Source organism: Neovison vison, chromosome 5 (genome assembly GCF_020171115.1).
Source record: "Neovison vison isolate M4711 chromosome 5, ASM_NN_V1, whole genome shotgun sequence".
In the NCBI taxonomy this organism is placed as follows: domain Eukaryota; kingdom Metazoa; phylum Chordata; class Mammalia; order Carnivora; family Mustelidae; genus Neogale; species Neogale vison.
The window spans coordinates 99,775,927-99,800,636 of record NC_058095.1 but is presented as its reverse complement, the minus strand read 5'-3'; the positions used below and the strand labels follow the sequence as shown (position 1 = coordinate 99,800,636).

Genomic DNA, 24,710 nt, shown 5'->3' with positions numbered 1-24,710 from the left:
GAATATTATACATCTTGTACATCTTGTACTGAAAACAGTTTCAGAATTAATAGGGAAGGGGTGTGTTTCTTTAGCTATGGAATGGTCATTGGTTGACTTGGATGAGAGGGCATTTAAATGTGAGTTGCTCAGGTGAACTTAAAGGGAAGTCTTGTGTGGACTTTTATAAAGGTTTGACAGAACCCTGACAGTGGTATGTGTGTGTGTGTGTGTGTGTGTGTATCTATGTGTATATATATATGATATATAGATACGTACTGATACGTACTGATCACTGATACGTACTGATATATGTAGAGTGCAAGTTGCTGGTCTTTCAGAGTTTTTGTGTCTTTTTGTTTAAGATGATAATTTTTAGCGTACTCTCTTTGCTTGAAATTTAGTTTTCAATGTGCATCTGTCCACATGGTTTTTAAAAATTATTTTGAGGGATAATTTGTGTGAGGGATAATTTGTATGTAGAGTACATATTAAAAATCAATTCTAGATTCATAAATTAGAAGGTTAATCTTTAAAAAAATAAAAGATTAATCTTTATTAAATAGAAGACAAGTTCTTGAAGGCTAACAAGCATTCAAATTTTATGAATTAGAAATAGATGCAATTACTAGAAAGAGTGTTAGTCATGAAAGAATTCCTCCCCTAGGGAGCCATTCAAATGCTCTAAATTACAAAATTCATTAGGAAAGAAGGAATATCTGCCAGTTGTTCATTTATATTCACCAGTCTTCTGCTTGTCTCATAAAACTTGTCTCGTCTAAGTGTCATGTGAAGAAGAATGCTGAGGGATGAAATTCTCAGTCTTCTAGATCTAAGTGGGCGTAGCCTGAATGTCATTGATCAAGAAGTCCATTGCTAGCTTGTGAATTAGAGCAACGTAAGAGAGCAGGGCTCACATTTAAACATTTGAGCCCTTTGGTGGTTCCTTTCGTAACGAGTCACTCAACCATCCAGTAGTTCTGCATTTTTGTATATTGGAGTTTCTCAAGGTGACAGCTTACCTATTTTCACAAAAAGTAAAATATACAACAACGAATACAAATTGATATACATTCCTCTTCTCCCCTCGCTTCAGAATTTTGGGGGTTCCAAAGTACTACACAGTGAACCTAAAAACAAGCTTTAGCTACATTATAAGTTCTACCATCAGCTCATCATTTGCTTATTCCAAGAATGAATTCCTAAACTGGGTACGATGATGTTCTCAATCATTTTCTTCTTTTTAGGAGTTTAATCTAGTGTCTGTATTTTATAATAGTTGCTTTTGTTGTTGTTTACATGTAAATAATACCATGTAATGGAAAACAATCTAAGGTTTAGTGCCAAAAGACCACAATTCAAATCTTGGTTTGGCCAGATTATTTTTGTTTTCAGCAAATCACTTCACTGAGCCTCATACTTATCAATAAAACATAGATAAAATGATCATTTCTGTTTCATAGAGTGCTTGTGGGGACAACTATAATAATACATGTGAAAGCAATTTTGAACTATAATAATAATGATCATAGCTTTATTTGCATTATTCTAAATGTTTTGCATGTATTAACATGTTTAATCCTCATAACAGTTGATTCCAATCCCCATTTAACAGAGGAGGATGCCAAGGCACAGAACTTGTTATTTAAAAATAAAATGTCCAAGACCACACAGTTGTAAATGGCAGAGTTGTAAATGTCTCTGTCTAGAGATTATGCTCTTAACCACTGTACCACAGAAGATTATATTAAAACACTAAAGAGATGTGCATGTAATGTGCCTGTACTGAGAAAGAATTTTCAAGTGAGTAATTTGTCCAGGGACTATCATCTGAAAGTTTTCTGCTTTGTATTATTTTCCTGCAGTCATTCCGCTGATGGTTTTATTCAGAGGGTGTGTGTGTGTGTGTGTGTGTGTGTAGCATTCGATTGGCTGTTGTGGCATGTTCTCTTCATAGCAGGAGTGTGAAAAGCTGCAGAGGAATTGGAAGATAGAGTGGAAAGAATATAAAGACTTTTTGCTTGGGTTCCCAGTAGGAGCAAAGATGCTTCCTCCTGGAGCCCTGGAGTCTTGAGAATCATTTCTACTCATAATGGAAATCCACCCCCACGAGAGGTTTGTTAGAGTGCTTTGACAGCCTTGGCAGAGACCAGGGCTTGATAGGCCTCTGAGAATGAACCACTTTCCTCCCAGCCAGGTGGACTGGCAGCCCATGCCTCTGCCATTTCATCCTGCCCACGGTGGCGTCAGGGTCCGTGTGCTGTCGGCAGGATGTTATCCTTAAGATCACTCCTTTCACCTCTTTTTTGTTTGGATCGTGTAACAACTCTTGTATCAACTCCAAAAGCGCTATGGGAAATCCAGTGCCCAGTAAAGCTTTTAAAGGTAATTTTCTTTTTTGTATTGAGGAAATAGAACTGCTTAAAAATTAATAGGTTGAGTGTGTTGAATAAATGTGTAGAGAGCAAGCGATGTATGGGGCAGGGGTGGCTTTTCAGATCACCTTCAGGCAGCTTGTGGATGTATCTGTGGGATGGAGACTCGTGACTCTGGGCTCTTTGACAACAGAACAGTGACAAATGAACAGTGAAAGCACGTGCCTGCTGTTGCATCAGCCACCCAGGAATGGGCACTGGAAGGCGGAGACCACAGGCCCTTCTCACGTGCTCCTCCTACCACTGACCTCCCTGCCCAGTTGCCTTTGGGTGTGCTTTTTTTTTTTTAAGATTTTATTTATTTATTTGACAGAGAGAAATCACAAGTACACTGAGAGGCAGGCAGAGAGAGAGAGAGGGAAGCAGGCTCCCTGCTGAGCAGAGAGCCCGATGCGGGACTCAATCCCAGGACCCTGAGATCATGACCTGAGCTGAAGGCAGCGGCTTAACCCACTGAGCCACCCAGGCGCCCCTACTTTGGGTGTGCTTTAGGCCTTAACCAAGAGTTCATTATACAGTGCTTTTGTTGTTGTTGTTGAGGTTTTTAGGCCCAGATAAGGAAATCAACATATTGGAAACACTGCACCCTGTAGAGAACATTTTGTAGGAAGCTGCAGTTTCCCCAGCTGACCGTTGAGGCTCATAAGCAGCCTGCTGGTGCACAGACCCTTTCTAATCATTTCAAGTCCGTCCTTTATTCAGGGGCACTGAAGCTTCAGTAAATGGTTGCTGCAAACTTGCCTCCTCCTCCTTTTCACACCTTTCAGGGGGCTTCTGCTCACCCTGTGATCAGGCACTTTTGCCAGCACGGCTGGGAGGTCAAGGAAATGCTTGCCTTGTCTTCATTTCAGTGATGCATTATTTATCTGGGCCTCAATCAAGGGCCCCCAAAGAAAGAAAGAGGCCATTTTTCTAGCTGACAGTTCTAATCACATTCCTTTTCTCCATATTCGAAGGGAGCTTTTGCAGGGTATGAGTATCTTTTCCTCTTGCCTCAGTCCAGGCACTTGAAGGTGGGAATTTTCTGTGGGTTATTCACTTATCCGGCCAAGCAGCTACTTCCAGAGATCATTTAGGGTTTGACCATTTAGTGACTGAATTCAACCCAAAAGGTACAAAATTTGCTACAAAAGATACGGTCATGTATCTCCTGACTCCTTTTTTGGAACAGCTAATCTGGCTGTCTTGAGCTGTTCAGTCTTCTAAATCTGTGATTACTGGATCCTTGCTTAGAAATATAAACAACGGTAAGCAAGTCTTAGAATAGCCAGTGCCGAAGCAGGCAATTTATACTATCAAAATCACAGATAAGGCACTGCCCCGTGACCACCCCTTCCGCACTGAAATAGAGCAATGATAAATTGAGTTGCTCTTTAAGTAGAAAAGGTATGCACACGCCCATGCTGTCTGCCCTCGGTATTGCAGATCCACACAAAACAACAGCATCCATTAGTAGCCCAGGAGAAACTCACTGGAGATGTTACATTTTTATCTTACAGACATGTCACGTAGGTCGTGCACTTTGTAAAATCCCCCGTTGCTAGCGTGCTGGAGTGAGCAAGCCGCTTGTTGTCTTCCTAACAGAGAACACCCGGGGAGACACTGAGCTCGAGTGAAGGTACTCATAAACTGGTTTAGACTGGTCAACTGTGAGAACAGACATCATCACTGCTGCCTTAACTCTGCGTGGCTGTAGCGAAGGACCACAGATTAGGGGCTTATCTATAACAAAAGTGTATTTCTCACCGTTCTGGAGGCTGGAGTCCAATGTCAAGGTGCCAGCAGACCTGGTCTGGTGAGAACCCACTTCCTGGTTCATACAAAGTGCCTTTTGCAGTATCTTCACAGGGCCGAAGGGGTGAAGGTGTCCTTGGCCCTCTTTTGAGAGGGTACCAATCCCATACTTGAGAGCTTCGCCCACATGTCCTAATCACCTCCCCAAGGCCCCACCTCTTAACACTGTCCCCTAATGGGTTAGATCTCATTATATGGATTCTGGGCGGACACAAACTTTCAGACTTTAGTGCTGTGTAAAAGAAATCCCAGTGGCTTTCAGTAAGTTAATCAGTTACTACACTGTCTTCTCTGTGTCTTTTGATCCTTGAATCCCCTTGTCTACTACGAACACAAAGCTGGAAAGATGCTTATAAAGGAGTCATAATAATTGTAGCCATTTATTTTCAGTAATTGGTATATGACCTTATTGGAATTCAGGAAATGGTAATCTGGTCAATAGGAATCTATCAATCAGATATCACAAGGTAGTCTTTGATTTTTTCCTTTTTTTTTTTTTTAAGATTTATTTGTTTGAGAGAGAGGGCACACGTGCACATGCACGTACACGTGCACGTGCAAGAGTTGGGGGATGGGAGAGGGAGAAAAGCTCCAGCAGACTCCCTGCTGAGTGCAGAGCCTAATGTGGGGCTTGATCCCAGGATGCTGATACCATTACCTGATCCAAAGCCAGGATTCGGCCGCCTAACCAAAGGAGCCACCCAGGCACGTCTTCTCTCTTGGTTTTGAATACCTGTTTCTAAACCGAAGTAAGATTGATTTGGTTCAGCCTTAAGTTTGGAGACTTTAGAACGTTTCTTCCCCTTACACCTTAAAACAAAATGGTCTGTGTTGCTCCTGTATCTACCTTGACTATAGGAATGAATGAGCCTAGGAAATGTGGAAGCCGGACATTTTCAAGTGGAAAGGAAGGAATTGAGGATGTGTTGGGATTTGGTTGGACTAGAAAATGAGATTCTCTGTAGCCAGTAGTGCCTTTTCCCTTTTTTTAAAGAAATAAAACTTCTGTGACAGCTCTAATTAACTTCTTCGAGCATATTTAAAGCCTTCGTTCTTGGTGGACAGATTTTTTTTTTTTTTACTGTATGATTGGTATATTATCTATGTTGTGAAAGCGAATGTAACACCTTTTAGTTTTGTTTGCAATTGATATAAACACACAGTTGATACAAATAATTCAGCTTACATTTTAAAATGTCAAATTAAAATTTCCTGCAAAAACTCAGAGCACATGCTAAACCATCCTCGTGATTCGTTAGAGCTCTGAATTGATGGGAAATCTTAGCTGTTTTCAAAGAAAAAGGAGCTTAAGAGTAATTATGATACTTCACTTAGAGAATTAAAATGTCTGGGATTGAATGGGCTATTTTAGGTTACGTGCTTTCTGTTGGTATTTAGGATTTATAAGCTATACCTGTCCTTACATAGATGTTAACTCCATCAAATAGAGAAGAGTTAAGTCCTTTTGTTCCAGTTTGAGCAGCTCTGGTAATGTAACTGTGTGTTCTTGCAGTGATGTATATTTTAAGGCTTAGTCTCAGCAAGTCAGTTTTCTGTAAATTGAATACTGATTTTCTATAAAATGAATTCTGAGTTCCCCTGTGTCCCACTCTAGAACTGAAGATGTGTTCCCTGAGCCCTCTCTCCAGTATGCTGACGGTGCTTTGGGCACTTTCAGAGGACTCTGGGCTTGGGATTGTCTCCTAATGGTGACTTCTGCTTCACAAAGGCCAGTAGCCCTGATTTGGCAGTGAGTTTCCCATGCCCCGAGGGAGCATGTTGGAATGATATAAAGAGTCATTTAGTCAGCTGGGCCTGTGCTCAGGTTTCTGTCTGAGAAATTTCCCTTGATCTAGTTTCTTGTTTAGGCATGGAAAATTAACTTAGTTTCCCAGTTAACTGATTACTTAAGTTCAAAAAGTCTGTATATCCAATCTATTTGTAATGAGGAAATTTGCTTAGGTATGCTGTAATTTAAGCATGGATATGTGAAGTAACATAATATAGAGGAAGAACACTAGTTTTTATACACAGTTTCAAACACCTAGTTGTCTGTCCTGTACCCCTAGATACAGTGGAATCTATTCTGTCTCTGATTCTCAGTTTTCTCACCTTTACAATGGGAATAACAATACTGCTTTATTAATTGTCATAAGGATTAAATGAAACAATCCACATGACAAAACCCAGCACTGTGGTAGGTACTGAATTATCAGTATTTATTATACCTGAAAAGCTCAGGGTAAATTGTTTTTGAAAAATAAATCGTATTTTAAATGTGTTGAGGGAATGAACTATTTGAAATGATCTTTTGGAGTGCCTAGGTGGCTCAGTTGGTTAAATGTCCTGCTCTTGATCTCAGCTCAGGTCTTGATCTCAGCGTGGTTTGTTTGGGCCTGTGTTGCATGTAGAATCTACTTTAAAAAAAAAAAAAAGCAAGAAAAAAAAACCGCAACAGAAAACAAAAAAACAAAACAAAATGATCTTTTAGTAATGACTAATCATACATGAAAATGACTAATCATATGGCTTTTCACATGAAAATACTTCATAGTGTAATGAAAATAGCATGGAATTTGAGATAAAGTGCTTATAAGATCAAAATTCTGAATTTCTTACTCATTAGCTGTGTGGTTTTTGCAAGTCAGTAACATTATCTGAATTTCAGTTTCCTTTTTAAAATGGCAATGATAATATATAATAATATTGGTGGGATACTTAATTAAGAACATACACAGGGACGTCTGGGTGGCTCAGTTGGTTAAGCATGCATCTCTTGATTTCACCTCAGGTCATGAGCTCTGGGCTGTGTAACTGAGGCCCGCATTGGGCTCCATGATCAGCAGGGAATCTGCTGGAGATTCTCTCCCTCTCTCTCTGTCCCCTTCCCCCCCAAAGAAAGAAATAAAAATTTAAAAAGAAAATATGTATATAAAGGTCCTGGCTTGACCTGTGGTAGGTCCTTTGTAAATATTAGTCCTTCTCTTCTCTGCTTTCCTTGGCCAGGCTTTCTTAAAAGTATAAGACATGTATAGTTGCATAATTTTGTCAGTGTGGATTTGGTCATCTTGCATTGTTTCCATTGCCTGTACTATAACTAAAACTACTAACGACTATTTTTATCATTCCATTTATTGTCAGTCAGTTGTGAATGTAACCTAGATATTATTTTCTTTACTTGCTTCTTCAGTTGTTATTTCTTAAGAGTATCTTATTGGTGACCCATTATACTGATACAGTGATGGTAACATTACTATTACTATCACTGTATGAACACCTGTGTGCCTGGTGCTCTGAGCTAGTTGCTATATGTATATTTATCTCATTGAGTCATCACCACAGCTCTGCAGAAAGCAAGAACCGTCTCATTTGTCAAGATTCAATTCAAAGGTGGTCTCATCTACGAAACATTTCTTGACTGGCCCATGTAGAACTGACAGCTCCCTCTCCTTGGGAGAGGGCTCCATTCCTGTCCATTGTAGATAGCCCTACAGATCTCAATTATGCTGACATTTTGACTATCATGGTGTCATGTGTCATGTCTTCCCTTTAGAATTTAGAGATGAGAGTAGAGAAGGTGACTTCTTGGCCTCTGAGTCTCGAGGGCCTAACCTGGTAAATGCTTGTTCAATAAATGACTGAATGGGCCATCGACCAGTTGGCCATGTGCTGCGCATTTGGCATTCTTGCATTGCTTCCGGGGTTCTGTGTAGTATAGGTCATGGCCATTTAGAAACTCTGTGGCCATTGCAGGCTGTGGCTGTGTGTAGCTCAGCTGTGACCGTGCTGTCTGTAGTGAAACCACAGTTCGTAAGGTGCTCATCATGGTGCTTGTTTTCTTGCTCAGCGTCTTGCTTCCTTTAAGAGGCTAGGGTAATTAAATCCACCAATCGTAGAGCATTTCTGCTATTGAACAAACTTTTATGCTTTGGGAAAACAATATTTTGTTAGAGAATTTTCACTGTCTGAGCCAGGAGAATTGCTCTAAATCTTCCTGACATTGTCTCAGCCATCCAGTGAATAAAGAGAAGAGCTCATCGATTTAAAAATTGGTGACAGGCCAGTAAGAGATACAGATGAATAGCATCTGGCCCAGTTATTGCAGAGACGCAAACCTGCCGTGTTCAAGGGTGTTTGTGGTGGTCGAGGACACTATGTTGCAGCAGATTTTTCTGATTAGTTTAAATCCTTGAAACTAAATTATATGAAAGAAGGCAGTTTCAGAAATTAAGTGGAACTTAAAATATCCAATTTTAAATCTGAACCATGTTGTCAACAACATGCCATAGAAACAGAGGGAGAGATGGGAGATTTATGTTTTAATTGGCCTTTTCTGTTATAGGATTAATATAGATCATTGTAAAGAATTTTGAAATAAATGGGAAAATATTAAGATAAAATGGCCCACAGTCTCATTGATGAGGTGGCACTCATTAATATATTGGTTCTATTTCCTTTGCTCTTAAAAAAAAAATTCTGATCTATTCTGTATATAATTTTGTCTCTTGCTTATAATTTCTTATGATACTATGCACATTCATGTAGCGAAATACCTTGAAATTATTAAGCCATTTCCTCTCTAACTTTGTTATTGCCCAGTGTAAGATCCTTGGAAGACAAGTGGTCTAGTAAGCTTTCTGCTTTAGTAACTCATCTGCAGAACTTCTGTGTTCTGACTTATGGCTGAGAATAGTAGTGTTCTAAAGTCAGATTGAAAAGCAAACACGAGGGCACCTGGGTGGCTCAGTGGGTAAAGCCGCTGCCTTCGGCTCAGGTCATGATCTCAGGGTCCTGGGATCGAGTCCCGCATCAGGCTCTCTGCTCAGCAGGGAGCCTGCTTCCCTCTCTCTCTCTCTCTGTCTGCCTCTCCGTCTACTTGTGATTTCTCTCTGTCAAAAAATAAATAAAATCTTTGAAAAGCAAACACGAAATAGTGACTCTTGAGATGTTGTTCAATATAATCAGTTAATGGAGGTTCAAAGTGTCTCAGAATTCATCTACACTGTCTTGTACCCTCTTGGAAAAATCTACAGGCTTTTTCCAAAACCTGTCTGATGAAATAAGTCTAGTAGTTTTCCATAAATACCAGATAACTTAGGCTTATTAGGGCAGCGGGAACACAATAACCATGATCCTTTATGAGTCTTTCCCGGAGGAAAAAACACAAGGTAATTTTCCTTCCATGCCAAATCATTTCTTTTTTTGTGTTACAGCCATTTGTACACTTGTGTAAGACAGAAACGTCTTAGGGAAAGAACACAGTGCTTTATTGACTTCTGTATTCTTGGCTACCCTTGTGAGATGCTTAATATTTATTAAATGAAATTTCTTTCTTTTTTTTTAAATTTAAATTCCAGTTAGTTAATACACAGTGTATTATTAGTTTCAGATGTATGGTATCGTGATTCAACACTTCTTTGCAATACATGGTGCTCATCACAGGGAGTGCACTCCTGAATCCTCATCACCTAGTTAACCCATACCCCCACACACCTCCCTTCCGGTAGCCATGTTTGTTGTCTGTAGTTAAGAATCTGTTTCCTGGTTTGCCAGCCTGTCTGCCTTCCTTTCTTCTTTTCACTTGGCTCATTTGTTTCATTTCTTAAATTCCACATGTGATTCTTGATTTTTAACTTGTGGCTCAGAGTCTGATATTTATGTAGAATTACAGAACTTTAGGGCCGGACTGTCCCTACAAGAGATTGTTCTGCTCTTTCTTTTTCTCTACTTGGAAGACCATAAACTAAACTTACCTTGGCAGGTAGTAAGATAAAAATATCAATATTTTATTTTTAGAAAATCTTTTAGGAAGAAAAGAACTCAAGGTAAGCACTATCTTTTGTTAAAAAAAAAAAAAAAAGTAGCCATTTAATGTATTTTCAAAATAATAGCATGGGAACTTGTGTCCGCTTTCAAAGTAATAGTTTGGCAACTGGTAACTAGTTATACAATAGAAACAAGTTGTAAAAAGTCCTGCTGTATGCTCAAGTAAATGCTTTAGCCCTATTCTTAATAGCCTTGTTACCAAAAGTGGTCTCAGGACAGTGGCAGTAATGCCATCAGAGAGTCTGTAGAAATGCAGACTTTCAGGCCCACCCTAGACCTACTGAATCAGAATATGCATTTTAATAAGATCCTGGTGAGATCCATATTCACATTTAAGATGAGGAAGCAGTACTTAGGCCACTAAGCAATATGAATGGAACATTAATCCAAAGACCTAAGGATGGCAAATCCAGGCTGTTACTTGGTAGATGGAACGATGTCAATTTTAGCTTATTTAGCAGTTTTACTTGCATACTCTGAACATCAGTGTTAGCATCAACTAACAAGATACGACCACCATCCACAATGTTCTGGAGAGCAGCCAGTCCATTAGTATGAAATGTGTGCCCACTGCTATGTAGCCTCAGTGGGCTGCCAGTGTGCAGGGGATGGATGACTTCCTCTATGGAGAATAAATGAAAGTTAAGAGATTCGGAGTAGGCTGGGCAATTACTGTGGAAATGCTGATCCTGATGAGTGAAGAACGCACATGGTTGCCACAGAGTCCGTATGCGTGCTGTTAGAAGTTATCTCTATGCTTCCCTCCATGGGCTGCACAGATTTAATATTTTCCTCATGGTTTTTCTAAATATCTTCCACGGGGATGATTGGAAGTCATTAAAGCTCTTCCGGAGAGTTGGTTTTAGATCTCCCAACTATTGTCAGGCGGAATCTCTATGCACAGGAAAATTCTCAGCATGGACAATATCTGGAAGAACATGGGGAAATTTTTAATATGCACAGGGAATGGAGGGGTGATGTTGGAAAAGAATTTCTGTCTAGCATGCCTCGGGATTTAATGGCCAAGAGTCTTTTGTATCACAGACTGTGCTGCTGAGAACAACAAGGGATCGGGTAAACTAGTGTGAAGTAATCAGCTAGCAATCAGAATCATCCTGGTTTTCTTATAATACAGCCTGGGAGGTTAAGAGGCTGAGGTGATGTAATTCACTTGTCGCCTGGAATTGACTGCAAACCGCTTAGGCAGATATGGCTTTGTAAACAGTCGAACAATGCCCAGTGACCCCCATCAACAGGGGCTTGTTTGAATGGGAAGGTCAACTCTGTCTCTAGGGTTATGGCTCCAAATTGGGAGAAATAAATGGAGTCTCTATACCGAACCAACAGAAGTTGATTTTTGCCATTGGCTGATGCAGTGGATCTGGGAAAAATAAAATTACATATTTCTGAAGACTTTTCTGGAATTGTGTGCTGTGAAAGGAATAGCCTGGGCATATTGGCCATTTCGTCTTTTAGTAACCTCATTATTTCCTTCTGTAGCAAAAATTCCTTTTCTCCTTTATCTGCCTTTCATGACGAATTGGTAGATGAGGCCACCCTGTATTTAACAAATACATCTGTTCAGGGGTACCTGGGGGGCTCAGGCTGTTGAATGTCTGACTCTTGATTTTGGCTCAGGTCATGGTGTCAGGGTTGTGAAATCGAGCCTTGTGTTGAGCTTGTACTCAGCATGAAGGCTGCTTGAGATTCTCTCTTTCCTGCTCTCTCTGCCTCTCCTGCTCCACATGCCCATGTGTGCAGTCTCTCTCTCTAAATAAAATCTTAAAAAAAATACATGTTTATTAAATTCTTGTTGCATTTGGCTACAGTTATTAATCTTATAGGAAAAGAGAAGATCTCATGGCATGTACCAATGCCTCTGTGATGTTCTCAGGTAGAGGAAATTTAATCTCATACGTTATTTTATTATGTGGTGCCCATTGTTAATAGTGGTCAAAGAAGGGAGGACCTGTGGCAGAGTTGAATATCTAGGTGAATAGATTATTGACAGAGTAATCTTCGATTTTTGCAAAATTGAGTTCAAGAGTTTCACATGGGCTCTGTTGAGATGGTCATGCTTTAATGTATTATTTTAACTGCCTTCTAATATTAAAAATGTACATGTTCTTGTAGATTGGTGAGCTCAGTAGACATCTGTTGAGCTTGGGCTTTGTGCCAGGTGTTTTCTTTCACTGGGTAGCATGAGCACTTAGAAGAATTTCTCATGATAGGATAAGAGGTAGAGTCCTGGGGTGCCTGAATGGCTCAGTTATTAAGCCTCTGCCTTAGGCTCAGGTCGTGATCCTGGGGACCTGGGATGTGGTCCTGGAATCAAGCCCCACATCAGGCTCCCTGCTTGGCAGGAAGCCTGCTTCTCCCTCTCCCACTCCCCCTGCTTGTGTTCCCTCTCTCGCTCTCTCTCTCTGTGTCAAATAAATAAATAAATATATAAAATCTTTTTTTTAAAAAGTGAGATTTAAAAAAAAAAAGAGGTCGAGTCTTTTTAGGACTTTCTGGATTCACTCCTAGAAAAACACATTTTCATATTTTTGTGTTCATATAAATGGGAGATGATTGATATAGTTAATTTTATTTGAGGATATCCTTATATTCTTTGGAAATGTGATTGTCAAAAACCATTGTAAACAATATTGCCTTTGTATTTTAATTAACTAAAGGATGTATTCTATTTTATACTATAATAACACTTCTAGTACCTTCAGATTATAAATAATATTAAAAGCCTACTTTTGTGAGCCAGCATGTTAGTAAACGGCTTTACATTTAAATTAGTTCCTGTACTCAGAGCTTATGGCATATTTTTAGGAGCCTTGAAGCTAAGTAATAATGTATTAGCCCTCAGTTTTACCAGCCTGTACTTTGCTAGTGATGAGTACTAGGAGTCAGGTCTGTAAAATGACTATTTATTTCCTCTGTCAGTCAAAGTGAGATGGAGGTTATTGTCAGGACTTCACAAGATTGTCAGAATGTGTGGGAACTTGATTTGGGTTTTTTTTTTTTTAACCTGGACATGCAAACATTTTGGGGCACAACAGGAGAAGGAGAAGGACTAGGGGAAATATTAGTATGTTTTACGAATCATTGACAATAATAATACTGTTGTTCTCAAGGTTTTAAAATACTTTTTTTTTTTTCAAAAGGAAAAATGAGGCCTTACTCTGTGTATTTCAATGATTACATTAGAAATATAATATAGAAATAGAATATAGACAGAAATCCTCTGATGCTACTCCTCTCCTCTAGAAGGACCTCACTGGAAATGGATTCTGTCCATCTGACCTTTCTTTTGCCCTGTTTGCCTTGTAATTTGGTTTAACACCAGCTGAAGCAAGTGTGTCATACGCATTCTGGGATATAGCCCTGGCTCTGTGCCAGCAGATGAGCACTATTGAATTGTGTAATGAATCAACAGTTGGAAGATATTTTCGTTTAAAACAACTGGAAACAGTTGGCATGAGCTTTGCTGAGAAATTGGCCCTCCAGTGAGGTACAGGACTGGAGATGTTCCTGGGTGTGAGGCTTTGTAGGAAAGAGAACAAAATCGTCTTTCCATCCAACCCAACCCAGGGATAATACCATCAACAAGAACAGAACAGGAGCTAGCATCTCTTGAATGTTTCCTTTATGCCAGGCCCTCACCAAAGATTGCCCTTTTTCCATTTCAACAAAACTGTGTGATGGACACCATTGTTACCGCCATTTTACACGTGCAGGAACTGGGGAGGGGAAAGTAACAAGCCTACCCACATGGTTAATACTTGTTGGAGGCCAACCAACACTCACAGCCACAGTGCCATACCTGGCTTTCTGTGGTGTTTTGAAAATGTTTTGAGTATATAAAATTCATACGCATCCTTTTTTTTTTTTGTAAGAATGCTCATGATTCATTGCTGTTTGATCTACTTTTTGCATTGGAGTTTAAAAATACCTCCCTTCTGAAATTATCAAATTCTAGTGATCTGTCAATAGGAAAGATTGAGTGGGTTGCCAAGAGAGTAGTAAACGTTGAGAAAGCTACTGAAATGTCTTGCTTCCATTTCTTCTCAGTTTTTCTTCCTAGTTTGATAGTTGATTATGAAATTAATCCATTTCCAGTAATTTTAAAAAACATCCAAGACTTTTTTTTTTAAAGCTGTCATAAAGATTTTTATTCACAACAATGGAAAAAGAATGTTCTTAATGTAACTCATCACCAAGAAGTACAGCTATCTGATAGAATGGGAATACTGTTGAGTTTTTAAACATGTCAACTTCAAGGATTTAATTTATTTATTTGACAGAGGAAGAGAGAGAGAGTGAGAGGACAAGCAGGGGGAGCGGCAGAGGGAGAGGGAGAAGCAGGTTCCCCACTGAACAGGAAGCCTGATATGGGGCTCCTTCCCAGGACCCAGAGATCATGACCTGAGCCAAAGACAGACACTTAACCGACTGAGTCTCCCAGGTGCCCCAAACACGTCACCTTTAAGAAATATTTATAGCTTGGGGCACCTGGGTGGCTCAGTGGGTTAAAGCCTGCCTGCCTTCAGCTCAGGTCATGATCCCAGAGTCCTGGGATCAAGCCCCGCATTGGGCTCTCTGCTCCGTGGGGAGCCTGCTTCCTCCTTCTCTCTCTGCCTGCTTCTCTGCCTACTTGTGACCTCTGTCTGCCAAGTAAATAAATAAAATCTTTAAAAAATATATTTATAGCTTTATTAAGGTATAACTTATATGTCATAACATTTATCCACTGTAAGCATACTTTTCAATGATTAGAAATTTCGAGAGTAGTACAGCCATCCCCCCAGTCCCATGTTAGATTGCTTTCACCACAAAAGGTTCCTCATATGCCCACTGTCTGTCATCCCTCACTCCCAAACCCAGCCCAACAACCACGGAGCTGCTTTTAAATTGCCTTAGCTTCTAAGTGTTGACCTCACCTTTCAAGATGCATGTATAGAAAAGACTCTCTTTTACCTTTGAAGTCATGTGTATAATTATGGATTTACTAAGTACATCCTGCTTTAACCTTTCCCTGTGATCTTCATCCTCTGCAGCTCTGTGTGAAGAGACCTGGGTTTCACTGAGGTTTTATAAGTAATTTACAGCAGAGAAGATTATGTAGCCGGTTTTAGCACAGTGAACCATGTATTATCTTCGCACTCTTTGCACATATGGCCTTTCTGAATTAATTCCAAACTTAGGCAACTAAGAGGAAAAACAGTGAATGTTCATGGCAGGATGGAGTAATACTTGTCCTCCGATGCCCCCCGGGGTGCTCTCCTGCGGCTCGGCACGCCTGCGTTCTGCACGCTCCGTCTGGCAATACTTCGCTCTGGTCCAAAATACCATTTATAGTCTGATTAGATTTCAAATTATATTAACGTATTTCAAGCTGTATATCTTTTTGCTTTTCATAGTTAAAATATGCTTTCCATGTGCTTTGTCTGTTTCCTGGGTGAGATCCAATTACTTTTTAATCTCTGTCTTCTCTCTTCATGGAGGTTTTCCCACTTGTCCTTTCATTGCTTCACTGTTCAAGATCTTGGAGGGCTTTTTTATTACCTAGTTCTCTCTTCTCAAGGAAAGAGACTTCACTGTGAATCCCACTGTGCTGCCATACAGTAGAGCAACACCTGGGGGGCCGGGGGTGGGGCGGGATTCTGTTCACTGAACCATCATTGGGGGCTTTTATAATTCAGGGTTCAGGTGCTTTTGGCTTTTGGAGTGCAGAAAGGCTTTTATATTCACTATAATATTTAATATTTATTTACATATATTTATCTCCTAAACCATTTTTCTTGCTGTTCAAGGCCATCTCTAAACACAAAACAAGACTTAGTCTCCCCTGTGAGATTTCTTACAGGGTGGGGAAGTGAAGGGGCCCCTGGCCAAGATCTGGAGGCCCTGGGTTCATTTCTAGGCACAATTTTGAGGTGGATGAGATGTTCAGATTGCTATCCGGGGTTTTCTCACTTTCTTACCTTCTTGGTGATCTGCCCATCCACAATACCAAAGGATTTATGGTGCTGGGTGGCTACATTGGAAAGAATCATGTATAGAAACTGTAACTCTTTTACAGTTTTTAAGGTCCCCCTTTTTTGGCTCAGTCTGTTACTAAGATGAATGGTCTTTATTATAATTCCCTTCAGCCAAAGCTGACAACAAAGAATAACAATAAAAAAAAAAAAAAAAGAGTAATCCAATGATTTAAAGCAAACCAAAACCCTTTGTCTTTAACTGAGGTGTTTTTGTTTCATCGACAGCAGTGGCTCTTAAATTTGGGGGATCACCTTCCCCTTTGAGAATCTCATGAATGCCACAACCTGGGAATATTAACCCCAAGAGAATTGTACGTCCCAGGTGAGGTGGCATTAATTTTTCTATGTGCTTATTAGTGTTCAGTCTTTTATTCCTGTATCCTTTTGGGGGAAGAGAACTTATATGTATTTGATATTTACTGATCCTGTGATATAAATCAAATCTTATTTTAGATCACTTTTTTCATTTCCTTGCATTTAGTAGTTATTTCCTTGATACAACTAAGAGAGTGAACCCAAAAAGAGAGGAGAGGGTAAATTGTGCCATCTGCATTCTTTCATGCCTTCAATTACCCAAGGAAATTTCTGATTCTTGAGAAAACATTTCCTTTCATGGAGGGATTACTGAATTCAGTTGGGCAGGGATTTGCTTTCTTTGCCTCTTTATCAAAACAAAAAGTCTCATGCTTCTGTAGAAAGGAAGACACAAATGCAGTGTCCTTCTTAATACCATCTTCACTTTGTTTTTTCTTTTTTTAAAATTTAAAAATTGTTTTTTTCCTAAAGATTATTTATTTATTTATTTGACAGACAGAGATCACAAGCAGGTGGAGAGGCAGGGCGAGAGAGAGGAGGAAGCAGGCCCCTGCTGAGCAGAGAGAGCCTGATGAGGGGCTCAATCCCAGGACCCTGGGATCATGACCTGAGCCAAGGGCAGAGGCTTTAACCCACTGAGCCACCCAGGTGCCCTATTTTTTCTTTCTTTAAATATTTTATTTATTTATTTGAGAAAAAGAGCACAAATGGCAAGGGGAGAGACAGAGGGAGAGGGTAAAGCTCCCAATAGGGAGCTGAATATGGATGTGGGTCTCAATCCCACTACCCTGGGATCATAACTTGAGCCCAAGGCAGATTCTTAACCCACTGAGCCACCCAGGTGCCCCTCCACTTTGTTTTTTCTTCTCCATTTTCCTTCACACCTTAATTTTTTTTCCTTTTCTTCGAACCTTTAGTTTCTGTGAGATCATCTCATTTTTGTTCGCATCTAATTCTTGCCCTTCTAGGAAATTGCATTTCTGGCTTTAAATTGGACTTTCTCTTGCAACAGATGCTCACCAGGGCTCTTCATTTTGTTCTGGACAACACATTTTCAAAATGGTTAAGTGCTTCCCAGCTGATGGTTCTGGAAATCCTTAGGGGGCCCATGAATGTGTTCTAGTAATGGTGTTTGTTTTAGTATCTTAAAAAAAACTGCAAACATATTTACTACTTAAAAACTTTACTTATTTTTAAAAGAAGATTTTATTTATTTATTTGACACAGAGAGAGAGAGAGAATGAGCACATGCAGGGGGAGTGGCAGATAGAGGCAGAGAGAGAAGCAGACTCCTTACTGAGCAGGGAGCTGGGGCTCGATCCCAGGAACCTGTGATCATGACCTGAGCTAAAGACAGATGCTTAAATGACTAAGCCACCCAGGCATCCCTTAAAAACTTTACCCCTAAAAAGGAATCAGTTTTAGAGCCACTGAAGGTGTGTCCAGAATCCTTTCAGAGCGGTGAGTGGAGATCAGTTGAGAGTCCCCAGGACCTGTTTCTGAGTTGGCCTCTGATTCAGTGAAACGCTACCAGTGAATAGCACGATTTTGTCCGTTATATAACTTTAAACTGGCCTTATTCTAAACCATATATCATGAAATTTATATTCGTAATGAACCATTGGTTAATTATAGGCAGTTATTAATAAGGAGCAGAATATAAAGTGATAATAATACCACTTTTTATATAGTAACATTAAGGTGTTTCTAGTAGTTGAGCAAATGTAATGATAATTTTGTCCAATTTTAGTTTTTATTTACTGAAGTTAAAACTGTTGACTTTGACCATTACTAAACAGGGTGATATTTTTTGGTGCAAAATGTAAATCAGGTCACAAAGGCAGATATTTGTTTTGGGGGTTTTTTTGTAATGGATATTTTAATTTGTCTACATTATAATATAGAGTTGACTCTAATACCAAATAAGATATAGTCATTTTTTTGTGATCAATTATGTATTTACCTTATAAGTTTAAATTACTTGGAAACACATAACAAGGATTCATTGGGAAGAAAAAACCTTGTCTTCGTATTTCACAAGTATTATCCAAATTCTTTTGTTATTTCTTATTTACATTAAAACATTTTATTTAAAATAAGCATCATTCAAAAATGTCAAAATTATTTAACGCTTTCTTAGAGTGTTCAAGAAGTCGAATAGTTCTGGGAAGGGATTCTTGGGGAAAAAGGGATGGGTACATGGTAATGGATTTCAGAGTTGGCTGAATGTCGGGAAACTGACAGTACTGTGGGAATATCTTGAGCCTCGGTGTCTCTAACACGGTACTTTGATTTTATCATATGTTTGGTAAATGTTTATTCATGAAAGAAATTTATGTTTAACATGTGGTACTTAAATCATGTAGTACCATTTTCATTTAAAACATAGAAGTCACGCTACAATATATGGAAAGTTAACTAAGTGGCTCCGAGCCAATATGGGAACCCTCAGCTATAAGATGCGTGATAGCAAGATATCCTTTCACAGATCCCAAGACCTAGTACTGCTAAATGAGTCTTGGTTTTACACGCACGGTGACTTCTGTCCATCTAAAGGAAAAATATTTCTACTTTATTATTCCAGGAGATTTCCAAATAATTTGCCAATCTCTTGCCAACTCTTTAAAAATCAGCTATGTGGGCACTCTTGCCTCCCCTGTTTTCAGGGAATAGTAATGTGAAGCAATTATATATTTAAGGTTTGATACAGAAGTAAGAATTTCAAGAACTTCATGACCCATCATGTGAATAGTTTTGAAGCCCTATTATTGTTTCTGTCCCTTAGTCAATAAGACCTAATTATCAAGGATGTTAACTTTACCTTCCTATCTATAGCTGCTTTTTATCTTGACTTGTCTTATTTTCAAGGTCTCTTCTACTCGGTTCATGCCTATTTTGTGCGGCCTGGACTCCTGACTAGTATTCATGGGATGTTTAGAAGGTAGAGTTTATAGAATTTTGGGTCTGATTAGATGTGGACAAGGAGAGGGAGAAGTGAAGAAAAGGAAAAGGAAACAAAAGGCATCTCGGTGAGCGATGGCTCTGCTTTCGGCAGGAGGGTGGAGAGAGGTGGTATAAAAAGTTAAACAATAGGGCATGTCTAAGAGCTGCTGACACACAGTGAGCGGTTTGCTGCCTGCTAGGGACTGTGTTACCTGCTTCCTACCCATTATTAACTTAATCTCACACTAATCTTACGAAGTGAGTTCTATTTTTTTTTCTTTTATAGCTGAGGAAACTGAGCTTTAGATGGGTTTTGATACATTCAGTGTAACACAGCTAGAAAATCATTTAAAAGCCAGAGCTCTGACGTGCTCTTGCCTTCCAGTGGGAAAAATGAAGCAGGTTTGAAGTTGTGTATAGTCAACAGTATCACATGCTGCCAAGCAATTAAACAAAATAAAGTCTGCGGAATGTTGGCAAGAAGCACAGATAGAGGACGTTCTAGGCAAAAGGAACAGCATATGGTAAAGGCCTGGGGTAAGGAAGCAAGGGGACTGGCCTGGAATGATGAGTATTGGATTTGGGGAGACTTGGGAGCAAGTACAGGAAATAGGAAAGTAGATCAATAGGTGGAAAGTGAGAGCAGTCGGGGGAGGAATGGGTAGGTAGTGGTGAGAATGGGAAGGGGGAGCCGGAGTTACAAGACAAGACAGCTTTCTTAGTGTCTACGTAGACACTAAGAAATCATATGGAATCATATGGAACATTTCACACTAGGAGAGGTGACTGTTTTCTTTATGTACCTCGTTTCTTATACGTATTTGCACCTGGGGCATGTTGCGACTAAGGGAACTTTTCTAGGTTAACTTCACAAACATACAGAGAAGCAAACAGAAGATGTTTCTCTGAAGTTTGGGTTGGCATTTTCTGTGTTTATGGCCAAACGTGGATTCAAAGCTCAAGATGAGGCAGCTGTCACATAAGAAGATACCATGTGTCAGGCTTCGAGGATGCAAAGATGAGTAAGTTAGGACTCCTCCTTCCAGGTGGGGACCCTCTTCTTCCATCTCTTGCCTTTCTCCATGCACACCCTAAATTCTAGTTCTCTAAAAGCTCACTATTTCTAACCCCAGTGGTCTGTGCCCCCCTAATCCCTCTTCCTGAAGTGCCCTCCCGCTGGTTTTCCAAGTGACTCCTCTCTTAAGACAAGTTTCTATGGTGTATATACACGTGTCCTTTCCTTTTTGTCTCTTTCCTTCACCAGAGCAATAAAGTCCGAGTGCCTTTCCTTCCCACATCAGTAAATCAACAACTGTTTTATCAGCTGTAGGGCATCTGACGGTTTATCAAGACAAAGTGTGTTCCATTTCTTTAACAGCAATAGGTTGTCAATATGATGTTCATTCCCACAAAGCATGTGGCACATTTGGAGACTATGGTAATTGAAAAAACACAATCTGGATTGCTAATATTTGTTAATCCCCTCCAGTTGGAGCACAGTAATGATTAGTCACCAGCAGAGTAAAAAGCTTTGGTTCTTTCATGCTAGTAAGTGGAGATCAAAGTGTCATCAGCCTTTCCCACTAGCTATTGTGGTACTCTGGTACCAGAGGAAACAAGACTGTCTGGTTTCATAGCTTAACTGTTGGAGAGAAAAAAAAAATCCAATTGGGTTAAAGGTGTTATTGGTGTGCGGCAAGAGCCGGTGCCTCAGAAACAAAAAGGAAACTAGAGAAATAAGTGACCAGCACTGCCAGTTGGAGGTTTCTTTGTACAGAGAGGAAAAGAAAGAAAGAAAGAGAGAGAGATAGAGAGAGAGAAAGAAAGAAAGAGAGAAGGTGCTTTTGCCAGAGAATTGCAGCAGAAAGAGGTGGGTGATGGGAAACCTGAAGCAAAAAGGAACATTTCACAAATGTACGGCCTGGTGCTCTCATGACGGTCCTGTGGAGAAGGTTGTGAGGGAATGGAATAATTGGAGAGTGCTGCACAGGGAAGAAACATATACAGATTCTGTTTCCAGTAGGAGTTTGTGTTCTTATCAACTGCCCAACACACACTGGGGAAAGGCCTGTGTTTCTGTCCAGGGCTACCAGGCCAATGGGTTCCAGGCTGGTGGACCTGTTTCTCCTGCGTCACCCAACTATTTATAATATGGGTTTTTCCAGTCAAGCAGGGAGGAGCTTACCTATTTATTCATAAATAATAGGAGATTATGCAGAGGAAGAAGTGGGCCAGAAAGCAGGCCCATTAAAGATAGTTTTAGTAAAAAATATATAAAATCTACTCTAATTCATGTTAATGATTCTGGTAAAAGTCATTTAAACTGATTTTAGACTTTTTCTTTCAAACTTGCATATATAAGTAGCACCAATGACGGTAAATAAATTGGGAGTGTTTTTCAAAAATATAGACTAAAATTTTATTTCTTTTTTTTATTTATTTTATTGGTTATTGGTTATTGGTATTTTGTGTTTTTTAAAAAGTGTTCAGGGGCTCCTGGGTGGCTCAGTGGGTTAAAGCCTCTGCCTTCGGCTCCGGTGATGATTCTAGAGTCCTGGGGTTGAGCCCTGCATGGGGTTCTCTGCTCAGCGGGGAGCTTCCCCCCCACCCCCCACCTGCCTGCCTCTCTGCCTACTTGTGATCTCTGTCAAATAAATAAATTAATTCTTTTTAAAAAAAGTGTTCAGGAAAATGTAAAATCTATACAAACATGGGAATAGAGATGAGAGGTGAGAAGGAATATAACGTACTGAGGAAATGTTTGCACTGGAAAGCTGGGCTAAGAATCATTGGTGTTCTCCAGTTACTATGAGCTAAGACATAAACGGAAATGTGGTTGTCATAGGGCTCATTAACAACAGAATGAAGTATTTGGGTTTGTGGAGAGATACAGATATTTTCTTAGTGCCAGTGTTAAGATTCCACTCCCTCAGTATGCCCAGGTACCCCTGGGAACCCTTCCACATCCCGCAGGCCCCCTGGCTTTCTCTCCCCACCTCAGCTGCCTTCTGCGCGCCCTGCCGCTCTGCTCTCCTGCAGGGCGCTGCTCACCATCTTACCACCTGCTTCCCCAGATTGTGTTTCTCTGCCCTGCACTTCTTCCCCAGCATGGAAAAGAGCCCATCCTTTCACTCCACACAGCAGAGGGAAGGCCAAATGATGATATTTAACAACGCCTTCTGGAAGGCTTTTACATGAAAGAAAGATGTGGGAAAAGCCTTCAAACTGGACCCTCCACGGGACTGCCCCTGAAGTCCAGGGCCAGGTTCCTCTCTGGCATGGTGGGAGCACCTGCTCACCTGCTCAAAGAGGAAATGCCCTCCATCTGTCTGCCCATTCCTCCTGGGATGCAGGCCCCTGCCTGCAGACCCTCCCCTGCGAAGAAGAAGGAAATTTCCCTAAAAGCAAATGCTTTGTGCGGGGCAGCGCCTCACCTGACACCCTCTCGTTACCATGTGGGGCTGCTCGCTCCTTCCAGTCTTGACCTTTCTTCCAGGACAGAACATTGGCTTTGCCTTTGCACAGACACAGGCCCTTGAGGTGTTTTTCATTATATGTCAGTGATCAGTCTCCAGAAGTGAATTTGAATCTTCAATTCTGAAGAAACACCAACTTAATCATTTAACTGCATCACATTAAGAAAAAAAATGTTGGGCACTTGGGTGGCTCAGTGGGTTAATCATCTGCCTTCGGCTCAGGTCATGATTCCAGGGCCTTGGGATCGAGTCCCATGAGGGGCTCCCTGCTCAGCCTGGAGTCTGCTTCTCCTTTTCCCTCTGCCCTTTCCCCTTTCTGTGCTCTCTGTCTCTCTCTCACTTTCTCTCTTGCTTTCACACACTTTCTCTCTCAAATGAATGAATAAAATCTTTAAAAAAAAAATGTATTCAGACTCAGCCAAAGCATCCTATATGCATGGGCATCCTGGTGTTACTCAAGGGCTACCATACCATTTTTGCTAACATCAAAAAACCACAGGTTCTGTGTCTCTCTCTCTGATCTCTAACCACCTTCATTGCTTTCTCCTTATTTCCTGGGGACCTTTGTTCTGGACCCTGTTGGCGCCCTGGGAGAAGGGTGTGTCCGCAGCTGGACACAGTATCTACTTCACACTGCCAACCCCCAGCCAGGCCCTTCTCATGTTGGAAGAGAGTCAGGATAAGAGAAGAGCAAATGTCAGCCTCCAGGAGGCTTCTCAGTGGGACAAAGGTGTCGATATCCACAGAGTTCCTCCTGGCCCCAGCAGTCCACATGGCCTTGTCGGGTCACACATTTACACATCTCTATCTGTCATTAGACTGCAACTTTCTTACAGTCAGAGGAGGGGTCTTTTCATGTTTCTGTGCCCACCAATGCTTTCCCGTAGGAGATGCTCAGATATCGGTTACCCAATCATTACCTCACACCATTACCTAACACTTCATTGCCACACGGGTAAAGAAATCACATGACAAGAGCTTATTTCTTTGTGGCAACACCTTTGCTGGAAGATCAATGTCCTGTTTTGTTGCCCACTTACTTCCCACCTGGGTGATCTGCAAGCAGTCTCTATCACTTACACAGTGTTTCAAAAGCTGTCCAGAAAACAGTTTATTTCCAGCTGAAGTGTGAAGCACTGAAATCTTATGCAGACTTGTCTGGGGACTGTTTCTCTCTCCCCTGTGCTTTGTCCCAATTCCTGAGGCGTTCTGGAACCGAGGAGATCCTGGATTGTGCCAAGGTGAACTCCACACAGCTAGCACAGGTAGTGTTTTAAGTCACAGAAACAGCTCCCGACACTGACTTGATTTGTTGAAGGAACTAATTAAATAACGCTCATAACTGGCAAACCGTGATGTCGGGTGGGTAAACAGGGACCCTCGCTGCTGAGATGAACGGGGAATGAAAGAAACACAGGAAGAGGGTCCAGCTGTAGCTGGTGAAGGAGGAGCGCTTTCTACCTGATACAGAGTGGGAACAGGAATTTTTTATTAAAAGTGTCTGCTCTTTTTTTTTTTTTTTTTAAGATTTTTATTTATTTATTTTTTGACAGATGGAGATCACAAGTAGGCAGAGAGGCAGGCAGAGAGAGAGAGGGGAGGAAGCAGGCTCCCTGCTGAGCAGAAAGCCTGATGTGGGGCTCCATCCCAGGACCCTGGGATCATGACCCGAGCCGAAGGCAGCGGCTTTAACCCACTGAGGTTAAAGGTACCCCAAAAGTGTCTGCTCTTGAAGTGAGTGCCGCAGATATGGTTGTGTAGAGATTTTTCTCTTAAGTATTTCTTCACAAAAGTATCTTATTACTGGGTAACTCACTGAAAATAGACAATGTGCAAATGAAATATTCCATTTTGGGTTCCTGTCTATTCAGCGTCGCTAGAACATCGAGAAAATAAGAATCCAA

At 40.6% G+C, this 24,710-nt stretch overlaps 1 protein-coding gene across 5 annotated transcripts in view; it reads left to right on the top strand.

The window, feature by feature from the left end:
• Positions 1–24,710, top strand: part of DCLK1 (doublecortin like kinase 1) — a 350,518-nt gene that overhangs the window by 24,388 nt on the left and 301,420 nt on the right. The window lies entirely within an intron of this gene.